Here is a 22541-nt window from a genome sequence, read left to right on the forward strand (position 1 = left end):
GTGAGAGTTAAGACCTTAACCATTAGGCCAGAGTACGAGTCTAAGACCTTACCTATTAGGCCAGAATATGAGTCTAATACCTTAGCTATTAGGACAGAGTAAGAGTTAAGACCTTAACCAGTAGGCCAGAGTAAGAGTTAAGACCTTAGCTATTAGGCCAGAGTACGAGTCTAAGACCTTAGCTATTAGGCCAGAGTAAGAGTTAAGACATTAGCTATTAGGCCCCAGTAAGAGTTAAGACCTTAGCTATTAGGCCAGAGTACGAGTCTAAGACCTTAGCTATTATCCCAGAGTAAGAGTTAAGACCTTAACCAGTAGGCCAGAGTACGAGTCTAAAACCTAGCTATTAGGCCAGAGTAAGAGTTAAGACCTTAACCAGTAGGCCAGAGTAAGAGTTTAGACCTTAACCATTAGGCCAGAGTATGAGTCTAAGACCTTAGGTATTAGGCCAGAGTATGAGTCTAAGACCTTAGCTATTAGGCCAGAGTAGGAGTTAAGACCTTAACAATTAGGCCAGAGTACGAGTCTAAGACCTTAGCTATTAGGCCAGAGTACGAATCTAAGGCCTTAGCTATTAGAGCAGAGTAAGCGTTAAGACCTTAACCATTAGGCCAGAGTACGAGTTAAGACCATAACCAGTAGGCCAGAGTACGAAGCTAAGACCTTAGCTATTAGGCCAAAGTAAGTGTTAAGACATTAGCTATTAAGCCAGAGTAAAAGTTAAGACCTTAGCTATTAGGCCAGAGTAAAAGTTAAGACCTTAACCATTAGGCCACAGTACGAGTCTAAGACCTTAGTTATTAGGCCAGAGTAAGAGTTAAGACCTTAGCTATTAGGCCAGAGTACAAATCTAAGGCCTTAGCTATTAGAGCAGAGTAAGCGTTAAGACCTTAACCATTAGGCCAGAGTACGAGTTAAGACCTTAACCAGTAGGCCAGAGTACGAAGCTAAGACCTTAGCTATTAGGCCAAAGTAAGTGTTAAGACATTAGCTATTAAGCCAGAGTAAAAGTTAAGACCTTAACCATTAGGCCAGAGTACGAGTCTAAGACCTTAGCTATTAGGCCAGAGTAAGAGTCTAAGACCTTAGCTATTAGGCCAGAGTAAGAGTTAAGACCTTAGCTATTAGGCTAGAGTAAGAGTTAAGACCTTAACCATTAGGCAAGAGTACGAGTCTAAGACCTTAGCTATTAGGACAGAGTACGAGTCTAAGACCTTAACAAGTAGGCCAGAGTACGAGTCTAAGACCTTAGCTATTAGGCCAGAGTAAGAGTTAAGACCTTAACCAGTAGGCCAGAGTAAGAGGTAACACCTTAACCATTAGGCCAAAGTACGAGTCTAAGACCTTAACCATTAGGCCAGAGTACGAGTCTAAGACCTTAGCTATTATGCCAGAGTAAGGGTAAAGACCTTAACCAGTAGGCCAGAGTAAGAGTTAATACCTTAACCATTAGGTCAGAGTACGAGTCTAAGACCTTAGCTATTAGGCCAGAGTAAGAGTTAAGACCTTAGCTATTAGGCCAGAGTAAGAGTTAAGACCGTAACCAGTAGGCCAGAGTACAAGTCTAAGACCTTAGCTATTAGGCCAGAGTACGAGTCTAAGACCTTAGCTATTAGGCCAGAGTAAGAGTTAAGACCTTAACCAGTAGGCCAGAGTAAGAGTTAAGACCTTAGCTATTAGGCCAGAGTAAGAGTTAGGACCTTAGCTATGAGGCCAGGGTAAGAGTTAAGACCTTAACCATTAGGCAAGAGTATGAGTCTAAGACCTTAGCTATTAGGCCAGAGTAAGAGTTAAGACCTTAACCAGTAGGCCAGAGTAAGAGTTAAGACCTCAGCTATTAGGCCAGAGTAAGAGTTAAGACCTTAACCAGTAGGCTAGAGTAAGGGTTAAGACCTTAACCATTAGGCCAGAGTACGAGTCTAAGACCTTAGCTATTAGGCCAGAGTAAGACTTAAGACCTTAACCAGTAGGCCCGAGTAGGAGTTAAGACCTTAACCTGCAGGCCAAAGTACGAGTCTAAGACCTTAGCTATTAGGCCAGAGTATGAGTCTAAGACCTTAGCTGTTAGGCCAGAGTAAGAGTTAAGACCCTAACCAGTAGGCCAGAGACAGAGTTAAGAACTTAGCTATTAGGACAGAGTAAGAGTTAAGACATTAACCAGTAGGCCAGAGTAAGAGTTAAGACCTTAGCTATTAGGCCAGAGTACGTGTCTAAGACCTTAGCTATTAGGCCAGGTAAGAGTTAAGACATTAGCTATTAGGCCCGAGTAAGAGTTAAGACCTTAGCTATTAGGCCAGAGTACGAGTCTAAGACCTTAGCTATTATCCCAGAGTAAGAGTTAAGACCTTAACCAGTAGGCCAGAGTACGAGTCTAAAACCTTAGCTATTAGGCCAGAGTAAGAGTTAACACCTTAACCAGTAGGCCAGAGTAAGAGTTAAGACCTTAACTATTAGGCCAGAGTATGAGTCTAAGACCTTAGCTATTAGGCCAGAGTAAGAGTTAAGACCTTAGCTATTAGGCCAGAGTAAGAGTTAAGACCTTAACCAGTAGGCCAGAGTAAGAGTTAAGACCTTAGCTATTAGGCCAGAGTAGGAGTTAAAAGCTTAACCATTAGGCCAGAGTACGAGTCTAAGACCTTAGCTATTAGGCCAGAGTACGAGTCTAAGACCTTAGCTATTAGGCCAGAGTAAGAGTTAAGACCTTAACCAGTAGGCCAGAGTAAGAGTTAAGACCTTAACCAGTAGGCCAGAGTACGAGTCTAAGACCTTAGCTATTAGTCCAGTGTAAGAGTTAAGACCTTAGCTATTAGGCCAGAGTAAAAGTTAAGACCTTAAACATTAGACCAGAGTACGAGTCTAAGACCTTAGCTATTAGGCCAGAGTAGGAGTTAAGACCTTAACCATTAGGCCAGAGTACGAGTCTAAGGCCTTAGCTATTAGGCCAGAGTACGAGTCTAAGACCTTAGCTATTAGGCCAGAGTAAGAGTTAAGACCTTAACCAGTAGGCCAGAGTTAGAGTTAAAACCTTAGCTATTAGGCAAGAGTAAAAGTTAAGACCTTAACCATTAGGCCACAGTACGAGTCTAAGACCTTAGCTATTAAGCCAGAGTAAGAGTTAAGACCTTAACCATTAGGCCAGAGTACGAGTCTAAGACCTTAGCTATTAGAGCAGAGTACGCGTTAAGACCTTAACCATTAGGCCAGAGTACGAGTCTAAGACCTTAGCTATTAGGCCAGAGTAAAAGTTAAGACCTTAACCAGTAGGCCAGAGTAAGAGTTAAGACCTTTACCAGTAGGCCAGAGTACGAGTCTAAGACCTTAGCTATTAGGCCAGAGTAAGATTTAAGACCTTAACCATTAGGCCAGAGTACGAGTCTAAGACCTTAGCTATTAGGCCAGAGTAAGAGTTAATACCTTAACCAGTAGGCCAGAGTAAGAATTAAGACCTTAACCATTAGGCCAGAGTATGAGTCTAAAACCTTAGCTATTAGGCCAGAGTACGAGTTAAGACCTTAGCTATTAGGCCAGAGTAAGAGTTAAGACCTTAACCAGAAGGCCAGAGTAAGAGTTAAGACCTTAGCTATTAGGCCAGAGTAAGAGTTAAGACCTTAACCAGTAGGCCAGAGTAAGAGTTAAGACCTTAACCAGTAGGCCAGAGTACGAGTCTAAGACCTTAGCTATTAGGCCAGAGTAAGAGTTAAGACCTTAGCTATTAGGCCAGAGTACGAGTCTAAGACCTTAGCTATTAGGCCAGAGTAAGAGTTAAGACCTTAACCAATAGGCCAGAGTAAGAGTTAAGACCTTAGCTATTAGGCCAGAGTAAGAGTTAAGACCTTAACCATTAGGCCAGAGTACGAGTCTAAGACCTTAGCTATTAGGCCAGAGTACGAGTCTAAGACCTTAGCTATTAGGCCAGAGTAAGAGTTAAGACCTTAACCAGTAGGCCAGAGTAAGAGTTAAGACCTTAACCAGTAGGCCAGAGTACGAGTCTAAGACCTTAGCTATTAGTCCAGTGTAAGAGTTAAGACCTTAGCTATTAGGCCAGAGTAAAAGTTAAGACCTTAAACATTAGACCAGAGTACGAGTCTAAGACCTTAGCTATTAGGCCAGAGTAGGAGTTAAGACCTTAACCATTAGGCCAGAGTACGAGTCTAAGACCTTAGCTATTAGGCCAGAGTACGAGTCTAAGACCTTAGCTATTAGGCCAGAGTAAGAGTTAAGACCTTAACCAGTAGGCCAGAGTAAGAGTTAAGACCTTAGCTATTAGGCCAGAGTAAGAGTTAAGACCTTAAACAGTAGGCCAGAGTAAGAGTTAATACCTTAACCTTTAGGCCAGAGTATGAGTCTAAGACCTTAGCTATTAGGCCAGAGTACGAGTCTAAGACCTTAACCAGTAGGCCAGAGTAAGAGTTAAGACCTTAACCATTAGGCCAGAGTATGAGTCTAAGACCTTAGCTATTAGGCCAGAGTAGGAGTTAAGACCTTAACCATTAGGCCAGAGTAAAAGTTAAGACCTTAAACATTAGACCAGAGTACGAGTCTAAGACCTTAGCTATTAGGCCAGAGTAGGAGTTAAGACCTTAACCATTAGGCCAGAGTACGAGTCTAAGGCCTTAGCTATTAGGCCAGAGTACGAGTCTAAGACCTTAGCTATTAGGCCAGAGTAAGAGTTAAGACCTTAACCAGTAGGCCAGAGTTAGAGTTAAAACCTTAGCTATTAGGCAAGAGTAAAAGTTAAGACCTTAACCATTAGGCCACAGTACGAGTCTAAGACCTTAGCTATTAAGCCAGAGTAAGAGTTAAGACCTTAACCATTAGGCCAGAGTACGAGTCTAAGACCTTAGCTATTAGAGCAGAGTAAGCGTTAAGACCTTAACCATTAGGCCAGAGTACGAGTCTAAGACCTTAGCTATTAGGCCAGAGTAAAAGTTAAGACCTTAACCAGTAGGCCAGAGTAAGAGTTAAGACCTTTACCAGTAGGCCAGAGTACGAGTCTAAGACCTTAGCTATTAGGCCAGAGTAAGATTTAAGACCTTAACCATTAGGCCAGAGTACGAGTCTAAGACCTTAGCTATTAGGCCAGAGTAAGAGTTAATACCTTAACCAGTAGGCCAGAGTAAGAATTAAGACCTTAACCATTAGGCCAGAGTACGAGTCTAAAACCTTAGCTATTAGGCCAGAGTACGAGTTAAGACCTTAGCTATTAGGCCAGAGTAAGAGTTAAGACCTTAACCAGAAGGCCAGAGTAAGAGTTAAGACCTTAGCTATTAGGCCAGAGTAAGAGTTAAGACCTTAACCAGTAGGCCAGAGTAAGAGTTAAGACCTTAACCAGTAGGCCAGAGTACGAGTCTAAGACCTTAGTTATTAGGCCAGAGTAAGAGTTAAGACCTTAGCTATTAGGCCAGAGTACGAGTCTAAGACCTTAGCTATTAGGCCAGAGTAAGAGTTAAGACCTTAACCAATAGGCCAGAGTAAGAGTAAAGACCTTAGCTATTAGGCCAGAGTAAGAGTTAAGACCTTAACCATTAGGCCAGAGTACGAGTCTAAGACCTTAGCTATTAGGCCAGAGTACGAGTCTAAGACCTTAGCTATTAGGCCAGAGTAAGAGTTAAGACCTTAACCAGTAGGCCAGAGTAAGAGTTAAGACCTTAACCAGTAGGCCAGAGTACGAGTCTAAGACCTTAGCTATTAGTCCAGTGTAAGAGTTAAGACCTTAGCTATTAGGCCAGAGTAAAAGTTAAGACCTTAAACATTAGACCAGAGTACGAGTCTAAGACCTTAGCTATTAGGCCAGAGTAGGAGTTAAGACCTTAACCATTAGGCCAGAGTACGAGTCTAAGACCTTAGCTATTAGGCCAGAGTACGAGTCTAAGACCTTAGCTATTAGGCCAGAGTAAGAGTTAAGACCTTAACCAGTAGGCCAGAGTAAGAGTTAAGACCTTAGCTATTAGGCCAGAGTAAGAGTTAAGACCTTAAACAGTAGGCCAGAGTAAGAGTTAATACCTTAACCATTAGGCCAGAGTATGAGTCTAAGACCTTAGCTATTAGGCCAGAGTACGAGTCTAAGACCTTAACCAGTAGGCCAGAGTAAGAGTTAAGACCTTAACCATTAGGCCAGAGTATGAGTCTAAGACCTTAGCTATTAGGCCAGAGTAGGAGTTAAGACCTTAACCATTAGGCCAGAGTACGAGTCTAAGACCTTAGCTATTAGGCCAGAGTACGAGTCTAAGACCTTAGCTATTAGGCCAGAGTAAGAGTTAAGACCTTAACCAGTAGGCCAGAGTAAGAGTTAAAACCTTAGCTATTAGGCAAGAGTAAAAGTTAAGACCTTAACCATTAGGCCACAGTACGAGTCTAAGACCTTAGCTATTAAGCCAGAGTAAGAGTTAAGACCTTAACCATTAGGCCAGAGTACGAGTCTAAGTCCTTAGCTATTAGAGCAGAGTAAGCGTTAAGACCTTAACCATTAGGCCAGAGTACGAGTCTAAGACCTTAGCTATTAGGCCAGAGTAAGAGTTAAGACCTTAACCAGTAGGCCAGAATAAGAGTTAAGACCTTTACCAGTAGGCCTGAGTACGAGTCTAAGACCTTAGCTATTAGGCCAGAGTAAGATTTAAGACCTTAACCATTAGGCCAGAGTACGAGTCTAAGACCTTAGCTATTAGGCCAGAGTAAGAGTTAATACCTTAACCAGAAGGCCAGAGTAAGAATTAAGACCTTAACCATTAGGCCAGAGTACGAGTCTAAAACCTTAGCTATTAGGCCAGAGTACGAGTTAAGACCTTAGCTATTAGGCCAGAGTAAGAGTTAAGACCTTAACCAGTAGGCCAGAGTAAGAGTTAAGACCTTAGCTATTAGGCCAGAGTAAGAGTTAAGACCTTAACAAGTAGGCCAGAGTAAGAGTTAAGACCTTAACCAGTAGGCCAGAGTACGAGTCTAAGACCTTAGCTATTAGGCCAGAGTAAGAGTTAAGACCTTAGCTATTAGGCCAGAGTACGAGTCTAAGACCTTAGCTATTAGGCCAGAGTAAGAGTTAAGACCTTAACCAATAGGCCAGAGTAAGAGTTAAGACCTTAGCTATTAGGCCAGAGTAAGAGTTAAGACGTTAACCATTAGGCCAGAGTACAAGTCTAAGACCTTAACTATTAGGCCAGAGTACGAGTCTAAGACCTTAGCTATTAGGCCAGAGTAAGAGTTAAGACCTTAACCATTAAGCCAGAGTACGAGTCTAGGACCTTAGCTATTAGGCCACAGTAAGTGTTAAGACCTTAGCTATTAAGCCAGAGTAAGAGTTAAGACCTTAACCATTAGGCCAGAGTACGAGTCTAAGACCTTAGCTATTAGAGCAGAGTAAGCGTTAAGACCTTAACCATTAGGCCAGAGTACGAGTCTAAGACCTTAGCTATTAGGCCAGAGTAAAAGTTAAGACCTTAACCAGTAGGCCAGAGTAAGAGTTAAGACCTTTACCAGTAGGCCAGAGTACGAGTCTAAGACCTTAGCTATTAGGCCAGAGTAAGATTTAAGACCTTAACCATTAGGCCAGAGTACGAGTCTAAGACCTTAGCTATTAGGCCAGAGTAAGAGTTAATACCTTAACCAGTAGGCCAGAGTAAGAATTAAGACCTTAACCATTAGGCCAGAGTACGAGTCTAAAACCATAGCTATTAGGCCAGAGTATGAGTTAAGACCTTAGCTATTAGGCCAGAGTAAGAGTTAAGACCTTAAACAGAAGGCCAGAGTAAGAGTTAAGACCTTAGCTATTAGGCCAGAGTAAGAGTTAAGACCTTAACCAGTAGGCCAGAGTAAGAGTTAAGACCTTAACCAGTAGGCCAGAGTACGAGTCTAAGACCTTAGCTATTAGGCCAGAGTAAGAGTTAAGACCTTAGCTATTAGGCCAGAGTACGAGTCTAAGACCTTAGCTATTAGGCCAGAGTAAGAGTTAAGACCTTAACCAATAGGCCAGAGTAAGAGTTAAGACCTTAGCTATTAGGCCAGAGTAAGAGTTAAGACCTTAACCATTAGGCCAGAGTACGAGTCTAAGACCTTAGCTATTAGGCCAGAGTACGAGTCTAAGACCTTAGCTATTAGGCCAGAGTAAGAGTTAAGACCTTAACCAGTAGGCCAGAGTAAGAGTTAAAACCTTAGCTATTAGGCAAGAGTAAAAGTTAAGACCTTAACCATTAGGCCACAGTACCAGTCTAAGACCTTAGCTATTAAGCCAGAGTAAGAGTTAAGACCTTAACCATTCGGCCAGAGTACGAGTCTAAGTCCTTAGCTATTAGAGCAGAGTAAGCGTTAAGACCTTAACCATTAGGCCAGAGTACAAGTCTAAGACCTTAGCTATTAGGCCAGAGTAAGAGTTAAGACCTTAACCAGTGGGCCAGAGTAAGAGTTAAGACCTCAACCATTAGGCCAGATTATGAGTCTAAGACCTTAGCTATTAGGCCAGAGTAAGAGTTAAGACCTTAGCTATTAGGCCAGAGTAAGACTTAAGACCTTAACCAGTAGGCCAGAGTAAGAGTTAAGACCTTAAAAATTAGGCCAGAGTACGAGTCTAAGACCTTAGCTATTAGGCCAGAGTACAAGTCTAAGACCTTAACCAGTAGGCCAGAGTAAGAGTTAAGACCTTAACCATTAGGCCAGAGTATGAGTCTAAGACCTTAGCTATTAGGCAGGAGTAAGAGTTAAGACCTTAGCTATTAGGCTAGAGTAAGAGTTAAGACCTTAACCAGTAGGCCAGAGTACGAGTCTAAGACCATAGCTATTAGGCCAGAGTAAGAGTTAAGACCTTAACCAGTAGGCCAGAGTAGGAGTTAAGACCTTAACCATTAGGCCAGAGTACGAGTCTAAGGCCTTAGCTATTAGGCCAGAGTACGAGTCTAAGACCTTAGCTATTAGGCCAGAGTAAGAGTTAAGACCTTAACCAGTAGGCCAGAGTTAGAGTTAAAACCTTAGCTATTAGGCAAGAGTAAAAGTTAAGACCTTAAACATTAGGCCACAGTACGAGTCTAAGACCTTAGCTATTAAGCCAGAGTAAGAGTTAAGACCTTAACCATTAGGCCAGAGTACGAGTCTAAGACCTTAGCTATTAGGCCAGAGTACGAGTCTAAGACCTTAGCTATTAGGCCAGAGTAAGAGTTAAGACCTTAACCAGTAGGCCAGAGTAAGAGTTAAAACATTAGCTATTAGGCAAGAGTAAAAGTTAAGACCTTAACCATTAGGCCACAGTACCAATCTAAGACCTTAGCTATTAAGCCAGAGTAAGAGTTAAGACCTTAACCATTCGGCCAGAGTACGAGTCTAAGTCCTTAGCTATTAGAGCAGAGTAAGCGTTAAGACCTTAACCATTAGGCCAGAGTACGAGTCTAAGACCTTAGCTATTAGGCCAGAGTAAGAGTTAAGACCTTAACCAGTAGGCCAGAGTAAGAGTTAAGACCTTTACCAGTAGGCCTGAGTACGAGTCTAAGACCTTAGCTATTAGGCCAGAGTAAGATTTAAGACCTTAACCATTAGGCCAGAGTACGAGTCTAAGACCTTAGCTATTAGGCCAGAGTAAGAGTTAATACCTTAACCAGAAGGCCAGAGTAAGAATTAAGACCTTAACCATTAGGCCAGAGTACGAGTCTAAAACCTTAGCTATTAGGCCAGAGTACGAGTTAAGACCTTAGCTATTAGGCCAGAGTAAGAGTTAAGACCTTAACCAGTAGGCCAGAGTAAGAGTTAAGACCTTAGCTATTAGGCCAGAGTAAGAGTTAAGACCTTAACAAGTAGGCCAGAGTAAGAGTTAAGACCTTAACCAGTAGGCCAGAGTACGAGTCTAAGACCTTAGCTATTAGGCCAGAGTAAGAGTTAAGACCTTAGCTATTAGGCCAGAGTACGAGTCTAAGACCTTAGCTATTAGGCCAGAGTAAGAGTTAAGACCTTAACCAATAGGCCAGAGTAAGAGTTAAGACCTTAGCTATTAGGCCAGAGTAAGAGTTAAGACGTTAACCATTAGGCCAGAGTACAAGTCTAAGACCTTAACTATTAGGCCAGAGTACGAGTCTAAGACCTTAGCTATTAGGCCAGAGCAAGAGTTAAGACCTCAACCATTAGGCCAGATTATGAGTCTAAGACCTTAGCTATTAGGCCAGAGTAAGAGTTAAGACCTTAGCTATTAGGCCAGAGTAAGACTTAAGACCTTAACCAGTAGGCCAGAGTAAGAGTTAAGACCTTAACCATTAGGCCAGAGTACGAGTCTAAGACCTTAGCTATTAGGCCAGAGTACAAGTCTAAGACCTTAACCAGTAGGCCAGAGTAAGAGTTAAGACCTTAACCATTAGGCCAGAGTATGAGTCTAAGACCTTAGCTATTAGGCAGGAGTAAGAGTTAATACCTTAGCTATTAGGCTAGAGTAAGAGTTAAGACCTTAACCAGTAGGCCAGAGTACGAGTCTAAGACCATAGCTATTAGGCCAGAGTAAGAGTTAAGACCTTAACCAGTAGGCCAGAGTAAGAGTCTAAGACCTTAACCAGTAGGCCAGAGTACGAGTCTAAGACCTTAGCTATTAGGCCAGAGTAAGAGTTAAGACCTTAGCTATTAGGCCAGAGTACGAGTCTAAGACCTTAGCTATTAGGCCAGAGTAAGAGTTAAGACCTTAGCTATTAGGCCAGAGTACGAGTCTAAGACCTTAGCTATTAGGCCAGAGTAAGAGTTAAAACCTTAACCAATAAGCCAGAGTAAGAGTGGGAACCTAGCACACTCCTGAGGCGGAAGCCGGGAGCTCTACGATCCTGTTTTTAAAATTGAATTGTCACAAATAATCTTTGTATTTTAACATTGCTCTGTCTCCTGGCACAATTTGGACTTCAGTGTTTAAACCCCTACTCACCTCACAGCGGATCTAACGCTGTTTGTAGGATCGAGCGAGGACACAAACAAGATCGCCATTGCCGGCCAGGCGCGAGGCCACGCCCACTCCGAGGCCACGCCCCCCACCCTCACAGCGTATATAAACACTGACTGAGAGTGTTTTTACCTGGAACCTAGCACACTCCTGAGGCGGAAGCCGGGAGCTCTACGATCCTGTTTTTAAAATTGAATTGTCACAAATAATCTTTGTATTTTAACATTGCACTGTCTCCTGGCACAATTTGGACTTCAGTGTTTAAACCCCTCACAGCGGATCTAATGCTGTTTGTAGGATCAAGCGAGGACACAAACAAGATCGCCATTGCCGGCCAGGCGCGAGGCCACGCCCACTCCGAGGCCACGCCCCCCGCCCTCACAGCGTATATAAACACTGACTGAGAGTGTTTTTACCTGGAACCTAGCACACTCCTGAGGCGGAAGCCGGGAGCTCTACGATCCTGTTTTTAAAATTGAATTGTCACAAATAATCTTTGTATTATAACATTGCACTGTCTCCTGGCACAATTTGGACTTCAGTGTTTAAACCCCTCACTCACCTCACAGCGGATCTAACACTGTTTGTAGGATCGAGCGAGGACACAAAGAAGATCGCCATTGCCGGCGAGGCGCGAGGCCATGCCCACTCCGAGGCCACGCCCCCCGCCCTCACAGCGTATATAAACACTGACTGAGAGTGTTTTTACCTGGAACCTAGCACACTCCTGAGGCGGAAGCCGGGAGCTCTACGATCCTGTTTTTAAAATTGAATTGTCACAAATAATCTTTGTATTTTAACATTGCACTGTCTCCTGGAATAATTTGGACTTCAGTGTTTAAACCCCTCACTCACCTCACAGCGGATCTAACGCTGTTTGTAGGATCGAGCGAGGACACAAACAAGATCGCCATTGCCGGTGAGGCGCGAGGCCACGCCCACTCCGAGGCCACGCCTCCCGCCCTCACAGCTATATAAACACTGACTGAGAGTGTTTTTACCTGGATCCTAGCACACTCCTGAGGCGGAAGCCGGGAGCTCTACGATCCTGTTTTTAAAATTGAATTGTCACAAATAATCTTTGTATTTTAACATTGCACTGTCTCCTGGCACAATTTGGACTTCAGTGTTTAAACCCCTCACTCACCTCACAGCGGATCTAACGCTGTTTGGAGGATCGAGCGAGGACACAAACAAGATCGCCATTGCCGGCGAGGCGTGAGGCCATGCCCACTCCCAGGCCACGCCCCCCCGCCCTCTTTCTCCCCCTCAAATAATGTGCAACCACCATACGCGCAGCGGACGGGCGCAGCGGGCGCGCCGATTGCGCGCCGAAGGCGCGCCTAAGGCAAGCCCGTCTTCGCCCGTCCTCGCCAAGTCATTGCCTCTCGCCAGTCACCCTGCCCAACAAATACGGATGGCTCATCACTATGACAAGGATCATCTCCTATCACTCAACCCAGGCCAACTCTGTTACAAGGTAGAGGGCTGCATTGGTCAGACTGCTCTTCAGTGCAACTCCTGTAACTTATACATCCCTGAGCCACAACTTACCCGACACAAAGCCATTAGAAGGAACCAGACCTCGCTCACTATTTCCCAGCTAAATGTCCGGTCCCTGGTCAAACACCATGCGGAGGTAAAAACTCTACTGGTAGACGAAAACCCAGACATTATGTTCTTAAGTGAAACCTGGCTCAAGGACGAACTGACTAGCATTCCTAACCTAACGTTACCGGAGGGGTTCTCTATGACCTCCATTAACAGACACTCTAGAGGAGGCGGCATTGCCGCCATTTATAGAACATCTTACTCTTGCTCTTTCTTAAAGGAAAACATTACGGGATGTGAATGTGCCCGTTTTAAAATCACAATTAGCCCTCACTTTTCCCTATCTGACCTTTTTATCTATAGACCCCCTGGACCTTCCTCCAAATTCATTGAGGAGCTCCTAGAGTCAGCTCATGCGTTGGTCGCTAGCTCCGCTAATTTTACGATCTTAGGGGATTTAAACCTTCATTTTGATACCATTTCGGATCCAATCATCAGCAACCTCCTGGCTGACCTAACAGCCTTGCAACTCACCCCCCTTATACAATCTTCTACCCACTCTGCCGGGCACCTACTTGACTCGGTCTTTACCAATATCCCGGGAGCTAATGCGGATCCACCTAAACCCATGGGTTGGACGGACCACTTCCTCGTCACAGTCGCGACCTCGGTCGCTACCCAACCCAACAGGGCGACGCCTACTTCTTGGTTCAAACGACCCTGGCACAAACTCCAGAATTTGGACCTTCCGGCCAGATTAGGAGAACTTAACTTTGAAATCACAAACGACGTTAATGCGTCATATGCCGCTTTCCAAGAATGGATTACCAAAGGACTTGATACTCTCATACCGGCCAAATGGACTAGAGGAAGTACTACCCCATCTAATCCATGGTATGACGAGAACTTAAAAACATTGAGAAAAAAATGCAAAAGAGCGGAACGCCAATGGAGGAAAGAATACAAGGACGAGGACAAAAACTCTTATCTGACCTCACTCAAAATATATTGTGGTAAATAATTTAATTACCGGGACTTAATTTGATACAGAAACATAATAAAATAGCTCAGTAAATAAGAGGCAGAATCCGTGGTATTAGAGGTTCGGAATGGGCTTTATTCCAGTGGTCGATTATAATCGGTTGCTCCAAGTTCCATCACCACGAAGGTTCAGGAAGTGAAGTACATACGTTATTGACAATCAATTACTTTTATACAATAGGCATTACAGTGAAGCAAATACAAGAGGCGTAACAATTGATAGTGGTGATAATATATTCGTGCGTAGCAAAAATAGGCGTAACTGGGAGTGATGAAAGAACGTCATCAGATGTGATGTCATAAGAGGGTAGTTACATGAAAGAATGTCGCAATGTCAGCAGAAATACTTGGCAGAAATGCGCGCGCAGCAGCATGACGTGTAATTGACGTGCAACTAGGGGGTGAAGGGGACTTGACATTTAGCTCTACATGTGGCGACAGAAGTCTGGAGGGTCAAGTCAACCTAATCCCAAATCATATCTAACATCCTATGTTTAAAGAACTAAGTTATCCAAAAGAGAGGTCTCTTCGAGTAGAATCTTATTCTATACTGACTATACTGACTGTTAGTGCGTGTACAAGCGTCTAAGTGTCTACACTAGATGCGAGGGCGGAAATCTTCCATAGTAATAGGGCTATGAATTACTTGCGTAAAGACAGAGAAGCCGAGCCTTTGCTCGGTAGCTGGAAGAATGTTTACTTAAACTGCTAGACAGGAATGCATCGGGCAGGGAACGGAGCAGATAACTTCGAAGGTGAAGTACAGTTTTTGGCAGACAGCAGGCTGATGTCAGGCTTCGTGAGCCGCGCAGAGAATGAGACAAAGTTCATGGTCGCAGATGCAGGCTCAGACTGGAGCTTTCAGAGGCAGAAGGCAAGAAGAGTTTGATGACAGAATCAGGGCCTACTTGCCTGGACTGTAAAATGGCATAAGTGAACCATATAAAGCCGGTGGCCTTTCATACTTAGGAATGGAATATCCGGCCTATTCATGGCGGATCTGACAGAGGACATGTTGACGGTGGACGCACATATGTTTGCGTCTTTATAACTGGAACTAGAGAGGGAACATACATGTACTTGTGATTCATACATGAAACCGTTGGGGTCCAAGATAGGGGACATAACTGATCAGAAAAATCCATATTTCCACATTCCCTCCTTGTCCCCTACTTGCCCGTTAAGAGATATCAATCTTCATCAATCCATTGATCTGTTCATATAGCATCATTTGTTCTCCTTTCTTCTTCCGTGATGGATGAAATCCTGGCGGTGGAATACACGATGTGGCACACAGACCACAGATCGCTGGTCCACATTGTAGACATAGACAGCAACTGAATAGTATGAGAAGGCCAATACCTAGGAAAGATAGGACCTTCCATCCAAAAGTAGATAATACACTCCAAAACCAACCGGACCAAGTCCAGGTGCCTGGATTCTGGTGTATCTGGCTTACAATCTTATGAAGGCGAGTTATGGCTTTATATACAGATGGCGAATTTTCTGGTATGAAAATGCAACAGCTTGATCCGATGACCCTACAAGCTCCGCCCCTATCGGCCAGGATGACGTCAAGGACAAGACGATTTTGAAGCACAACAATCCGCATAGCAGACTGCTCTTCTGTTAAATTGCCTAAGGCGGAAATAGTTTCGTTCACTACTGCTTCAAGTGTTCTAGTTAATCTACGTATCAGCTTACTATTAGTAACGGTACCTATATAGGGAAAGAGACCTTTATTGAAATCTGTGTATTTTTCCCATGCTGTTTCAGTGTAATCGACTATTGGGAGATCTCTCCTTACTCTATTATATACTAAATGAGTATTTCTGTGATAATCAGGAGGAGCTAGAAAAACAGGTGGCAAAAGGAATCCAATATAGCAAGTACCATCCCAATCTAGAGGCAAACGTACATATGCCGTCTGACCACATATGAAATAGGAATGGCGAGAAGCTCTAAATGTAGACTTGCCTTGATCACTAAATTCTACTACAGTGGTGCATCTACTATGGCCCATATGTATGGAACCATTTTTTCTTACACATAGTTCACCCTTTACTGGAAATATTGACATAGCGAGCAAAATTGGAGTAGCTTCTGATTCGACATTTAGGATCATAAGATTAAGCGTAAAATTACCTAATCCATACACTTCATTTTCTAGATCAGTTCCTGTTCTCTGGGGAAGTCCCTCCTTGTTAGGGTGGCAGACTTTAAGCAAAACTAAGTTCAAATTTCCCCATACCCAGTTATCTTGATAAACTGCAGAATTCGAATCTAGAGAATTAATTAAACTAAACCATGCTCCACAGGAGCCGTTGTGTGTGAACGGGTATGGAAAGAGAGGTAGAATTCCTTTATAATTCTGATAGGGAGGGAGTCGGCCACATATCCAACAATTTGTAGCATTGCTAACCTGATGGGAATGATGTAACATACTGATAAACGTGTTATTGCGCAGCGCAAATCTATAAGACAACTCAAGCGGAGGTAATTCACTAAAAGAATGTTCAGCAGTAACATTGTAAACATGTCTAGAAATAGGATAATATATGTGCAACATTATACTTGCAGTAATTATTAAAAGACTTAAGAAGAACAAAATTATTAATGTCACTATGCAATGACTACGCAGTGATTTACAGTACGCCTGTCGTTTCAACATTTTTCGGGTGTTTTCTCTATTCAGGTCCAAGGGATACATGTCAGAGACAATTCAACCGCTTCACCTTGGAGAGGACTTAAACAATCAAATTGCTCGACTGATTGGACCTGAGTTTCAGTTTATAATGTTCGGAATTACTCCTTTCAACAAGAGGAAGTTTTGAGTCAATGGGTGAAGACACACGAGGTGTGGTATTCACATCTGCTGGTAGTCCATGAAATTTCTTGATATGACTTGAATGAATCCAGCCTTTTCTGCCCTCGATCTTCACGGCTGTCCTTGTGGTGAGCAACACCAGCTGAGGCAACTTCCACCTAGGTTCCAGCTGAGTCTTTCGATCAAAGTTCCTCACGAGGACCAAGTCTCCCGGAACTACGTCATGGGGTTTCACCTCAGTGTTGTCAGGAAAAGCTGCAGCTACCTGTGAACGACAAGATTGTAGTGCAGACATCAAGGAAGCCAAGTAATCTGTCAGCATGTTACAGTCAATATCCGTTATTTTGCGTGGTATAGGCGTCCCCCACATATTTGGTGGTCTGCCGAAGATCACTTCATACGGGGATAGCCCTGTTCGAGAGTGTGCTACCATTCTTGTGTAAAAGAGTGCAACTGGTAATGCTACTACCCAGTCGACACCTTTCTCTCTGCATATTTTGGACAATCTTATTTTCAGAGTCTGATTATGTCTTTCTACGAGACCTGCTGCTTCGGGGTGTCGGACACAGTGGAATTTCCACTGATAGCCTAACAAAAGTGAAACGTGTTTCATTAATTCGGATGAGAACGGCTGGCCATTATCTGAGTGAACAACACGTGGTAAACCGTATCGTGGGAAGAATTCTCGAACCAACTGTTTGGCAGTAGTCGGGGCGGTGTAATCTGAAACCGGGTATGCCTCCGTCCAACGGGAAAGAGCACACACAACTACGAGAACATATTTGAATCCTCTACATCGTTCCATCTGGATATAATCCATCTGGAGGACTTCAAAAGGGTGATCAGGAGGCTGAAATCCACCCTGTTCTACGGGAACGCTTTTTCCTGGGTTGAACTGGCAACAGATCATACAGGTACGAACTTTTTGTTTGGCTGCTGCTCGTAAATGTTTATTGAACCAAATGTGTTGAATGCTATCTAGCATAGCTTTTTCTCCTAGATGTGCTGGACTATGTACAGTGTTAATTATAACTTGGACCATTGAATCAGGAAGGAACCACACAGACTTTTCCTTCATCATCCATCCTTGATCGGTTTGGATCCCTCCTAATTCAGTCCATTTCTTTATTTCGTCTGGTGTAGCATGTGTCTGTATGTCAATTACGTCAAGAGTAGGATCTTTAACCGTCATACAATGTGTTGGCGTCGGGACTATTGTCTTTGTCATGTCGGATGTTTGAGTTTGAGCAGTCTGTTTAGCTGTTCTGTCGGCTAGATCATTACCTTGAGAAATGATATCAGTAACTTTCGTATGAGCTTTACATTTCATAATTGATATTGCAGTGGGTAGATGTATTGCCTCTAATAAGGCATGAATGAGGGGTCCGTGCTGAATGTGGGTACCGTGAGAAGTTAAATAACCTCTCTCTCGCCACAGCACGCCGAAGTCATGTACGACTCCGAATGCATAACGTGAATCAGTGTATATGTTGACTTTTTTATTTGTGGCTTGAATACAGGCTTGTGTCAGAGCGATGAGCTCTGCGGCTTGAGCTGACAAGGTATTTATGCAATTTGTTTCAATGATTTCAGTATCTGTTGTGACTGCGTAAGCGGCCACTAATTCCCCTGTACTTGTTCTCATACATGAACCATCTACATACAACGTCAGGTCTGGGTCTGACAACGGGACATCGGTTAAGTCTTGTCTGGGTTTCGTTGTGATTGTAATAACATCAATACAGTCATGGGCTAGTGGGTCTGTTCCGATTACAGGTAAAAGTGTGGCAGGATTCAATGTGTTACAGCGTCTTATTTCTATATGTGGCTGAAACAAGGTTAACTCGTACCCTGTAAGTCGCGCTATAGTCAAGTGTTGTGTTTGCGTTCTATTCACAAGAACCTCTACTGCATGTAGTACTTGAACTGTCAATGGATGTCCTAACACTATGGCATCGCTTTGTCTGATTGCTAAAGCTGTCGCTGCCACTGATTTCAGACACGCAGGCAAAGCCTGAGCTACGGGATCTAATGTACTAGAAAAATAAGCACATGGTTTGTGTGCTCCTGCTTGTTCCTGTGTGAGTACTGACAAGGCAGTACCTTCGCGTTCTGTAACAAAGAGTGTAAACTGTTTACTGTAACATGGCGTTGCTAAGACAGGTGCTTGACATAAAGCTTTCTTTAAGCTTTCAAAAGCTTGTGTATGTTCCTGAGTCCAAGGGAGAACAGTCGATGTGGCTGCCTCCTGTGTTGTCAACTGAATGAGTGGTTTTGCTAGAAATGCATACTGAGGGATCCACTGCCTACAATATGAAGTGAGGCCTATGAAAGCCCGTACCTCCTTTTGTGTCTTGGGTATTGGCATGTTAGCTATTAACTGAATGCAGTCGGGTGTAAGCTGCCTTCCCTCCTTGGACAGCGAGTGTCCAAGATAAACAACTCGCTGGACACAGAATTGCAGCTTAGAAGGGGACACCTTGTGCCCCTTTTCGGCTAGAAATTGTAAAACTGTCAGTGATGCTTTCTCACATTCGGGTTCGCTTCTAGCGGTGATCAGCAGATCATCGACATATTGAAGCAGAGCAGTGTTAACTGGCATGCGGATACTGTCGAGTTCTCGTTTTAGTGCTTGGCTATAGATGCTGGGGCTTTCTGTAAATCCTTGAGGTGCGCGGGAGAATTTAAAGCTACGTCCACTTAAACTAAATCCGAACAAATATTGGCTTTCCGGATCTATTGGGACGCTGAAAAAAGCATTCTTGAGATCAATTACAGTAAAGAATGTTGCTTCGGAATCAATAGCTGTCAGTAATGACGAGATATCTGGGACCACAGGGAATTGTGGCACAATGCATTTGTTCAATTCGCGCAAATCAATAACCAATCGATATACTGGCGGGGCCTTCGGATCTGTTCGTTTGAGAATCGGAATTATCGGTGAATTACATACATTGGAGTCTGTTTCCACAACCACTCCTTGGGCAATGAGTTCGTCAATGATTTGCAGTAAAGCCACTACAGCATCTGGTGGTAGCTTGTATTGTCGCATTCGTGGTAGTACCACTCCTGCCTTTAGTGTGACTCGATATGGTGTAATATTCATGCAACCAACATCAGTAGGGCCTTGTGCCCATAGATGTGTAGGTAAAGTCTGCAATCGGGGATCCATGTCTCTAGACACATAATGACCTTTAAAATCACGTAAAAACAATCGTACTCCTTCCGGAGAACAACATATTATAGCTCCTAGAGCTTTCAGTGTTTTTATTCCTAACAAGTTTTCTGGACATGATTTAGTCAGCAATAAATGTAGTTCGGGTCAAAGGTCCTATCGTAAGTGGAAGAGGCTGTGACACTTCATTAACAATAGGTTTTCCTGAAAAACCAAGGGAAATATTCTGTGAGCCTGAGAGGGGTGCCCCTGGAACTTCACTACGTTTTATAGTTGTTCGACTTGCCCCTGTATCGAGTAAAAATTTTCTGTCTTGGCCTAATAATTCACTATGTACATAAGGTCCTTCTTGATCTACAGGGATCTCGATAAGGGGTAAGTCAACTTCCCTCTCTAGGCTTGTTCATGCGTATCGTTGATAATCAGGATAGTCATACTGTGCGGTCTGGTACAGTTGTCTTGTCGTCGTTTGTGTGGCAGCAACAGGCAGCGCTGGTGCAGCAGGCACAAACTGTATAGACTGTGGTGGAGCTGGCATGGACTGCGCATGCTGTGGGGCTCCTTGTTCATTCTGATCCTGTCTAGGTGGCCGTGGTCTTTCTTTTGTATTACCTATGGCGATATTATGTTTCAAAACTGGACAATCGTGTACGTAATGACCTGGCTTTTTACAATAGTTGCATATCCCTTTTATAGGTCCTGTTGAATCACCGGAATGTGTCGTACCCTTTTTATGTCCTTCAGCTGGAACTGTCTGGGAGACTAGCATTTTCATTTTCGTGTCTTTCATGCGTCTTTGTTCATGTTCTTGTTCCTCTCTAATTCTATTGTGATGGTACTGTAACATTTGTAACATTTGTGATGGAGTGTTACCTTGCCAGGTACTCTCGAATTTTAATACTCTGTTCTTTACTTGAGGCAAGGCATTTTCTACTAATTTTGTCACAAACAGATGTGGGTATGATTCACTACTTGCTTTTATGCCACTATTTATACCAAAACATTTTTCAAATCGGGAATAGAAATCACTAGTGTCTTCATCTTGCTTCTGTTTACAGGCTGAAATTGTACCCCAATCTTCCTTTTTCGTAGTCAATAAACGTGGCAGTACCTGTACTAGTAAACCTGGTAGTGCTTTAGTTTTATCCCCAAGTCCTGCTCCTGCAGTTCGGGCCTTTTCTTCTGCTTCTAATGCTGACCATTCTATCTTTTGGTCGCCTACCTCCCACTCTTTTTCCCTGAGTTTTTCATAAATGCCAGCGGGCATTAATACCTTTAATATTGTCATAATGTCGGGATAGGTATACTCTCCCATGAGTAACATGTCTTTAATTTCTCGGTGGAAACCCGCTGGGTCTTTGTCATGACTGGGTACCACTTTCTTCATTTCCAATAATTCTATTTTTGATATGGGCGTATATACAAATACGCGTTTGCACTCATTGTCCTCGCCTTTTATTGGGTGCACTTCTCGTAAGGGATTCTGTCTGTCCATGTAATACGTGGTTCTTTCCTTGATGGGCAATGAGACATGTTCTGAGCATACAAAAAGAATGTACTGCTTTCTTAATTCTAGTATTTCTTTAATTAATTTAGTACCTGAACCTCTCCATCTATTCATGAGTAATTCAGTCAATATGTCAGGTAAGGGACCAGGATCCGAATGCTGACTCTGATATAGTATAAGGAGTTGTTGAATCATATAAATCCCAGCTAAACGCTGTTCATCTGGGGTGAGATTCAAAAATGTGCGTGCTACTGTATCATCACTATACTTCCCGGGACTGTCAACCCAATGGACAGCTGACCTGGCTAATTCTTGTTCATCCATAGAATCGAGAAAATGATAACCCCTTCGTTCTCGGAGTAATTTGTCAGCTGCTTGGAATGAATGCTCGTTAGACCTTATATTTATTATTGGTGTTTGAAAATTCCTGTTATTATCTGGACATATCGGACGTATCGGGTCAATAAGACATCTAGTACTATTACAAGATCTTCCTCTACCTACATAGGCTATGGTGTCTGACTGTCCTGTGGGCAGTCCTAATCCTTCTTCCTCGCTTTGTTCGAACTGGTCTACCGCTAATCTTTCTTCGTGTAGGCGTTCTATTTCTTTACGGATCTTTAGGCCCATGGCTATTATACAATTTTGCTTATCATGTCTCCCTTCTGATATATTCTGGCTCCATCTGGTAAGAATTTGCATTGCTTCCGGGTCTACCCCCGGTCGGTCTTGATTTCGGATCACACAATTTATAAGGAAACGTAACAGTTCCCCCTGTATCTCCACTTTCTGGTATTCCATAGCTCTGTTAATACATTCAGAATCTCGCCCTGTTTGGACAAAATGGTATATATTATCTAGATGCGCAGTCATTCCTGGTAACTTCCCTAAATACACCGCGGCTCGTCTGATACGTAATGATGCCATGATCATTTCGTCCTCTTTGCCGGGCACAGGGTCATATCTACAATCTACAAGAAGTTCCTTAAGCGTACGGGCATTTATGAGTTTGGGGGTACGTGAATGTGCTGACTCTTGAAAAGTAAGTTTATTTATTCTAGGTGGCGTAGAAAAGATATTGGTAGCACCTCCGGTAGCCCCGTCTGGGGTATCAGGTGTGAAAGGATTCGTTGAACGTGATACAGCAACTATAGGTGTGGATACAGCTATAGAAGTAGCTGTAGGAACAGATGCAGAAACAGATGTGCTTGCCGGAACTTGTGTCAGAACTTGTTGCTGTAGGGATACGGGTACTGGATCTTGGCGTTGAACCTCCCTGGCAGGCGGTCTATGTGGGGCGGGATTAGCATACTCGGGAGCTGCGTCATCTAAATATGAGGAAAGAAAAACATCTTCTGCGGTTCTAGGATGCCCCTTAGGATGTACCTTTATTGGAAATAATGGAGTTGGCAAGTCTTTTGGTATCTCTGGAGTAGCCTTAGGTAATCCTTCGGCCAGAAGGGGATACATACCATTCATAAGGGCATTTCTTTGTCTGTCTACTTGTTCTGATTTCACTCGTGTACCTTCTTCAATCAATATATTCTCTCGGATT

The sequence above is a fragment of the Triturus cristatus genome, chromosome 8 (genome assembly GCF_964204655.1).
Source record: "Triturus cristatus chromosome 8, aTriCri1.1, whole genome shotgun sequence".
Lineage (NCBI taxonomy): Eukaryota > Metazoa > Chordata > Amphibia > Caudata > Salamandridae > Triturus > Triturus cristatus.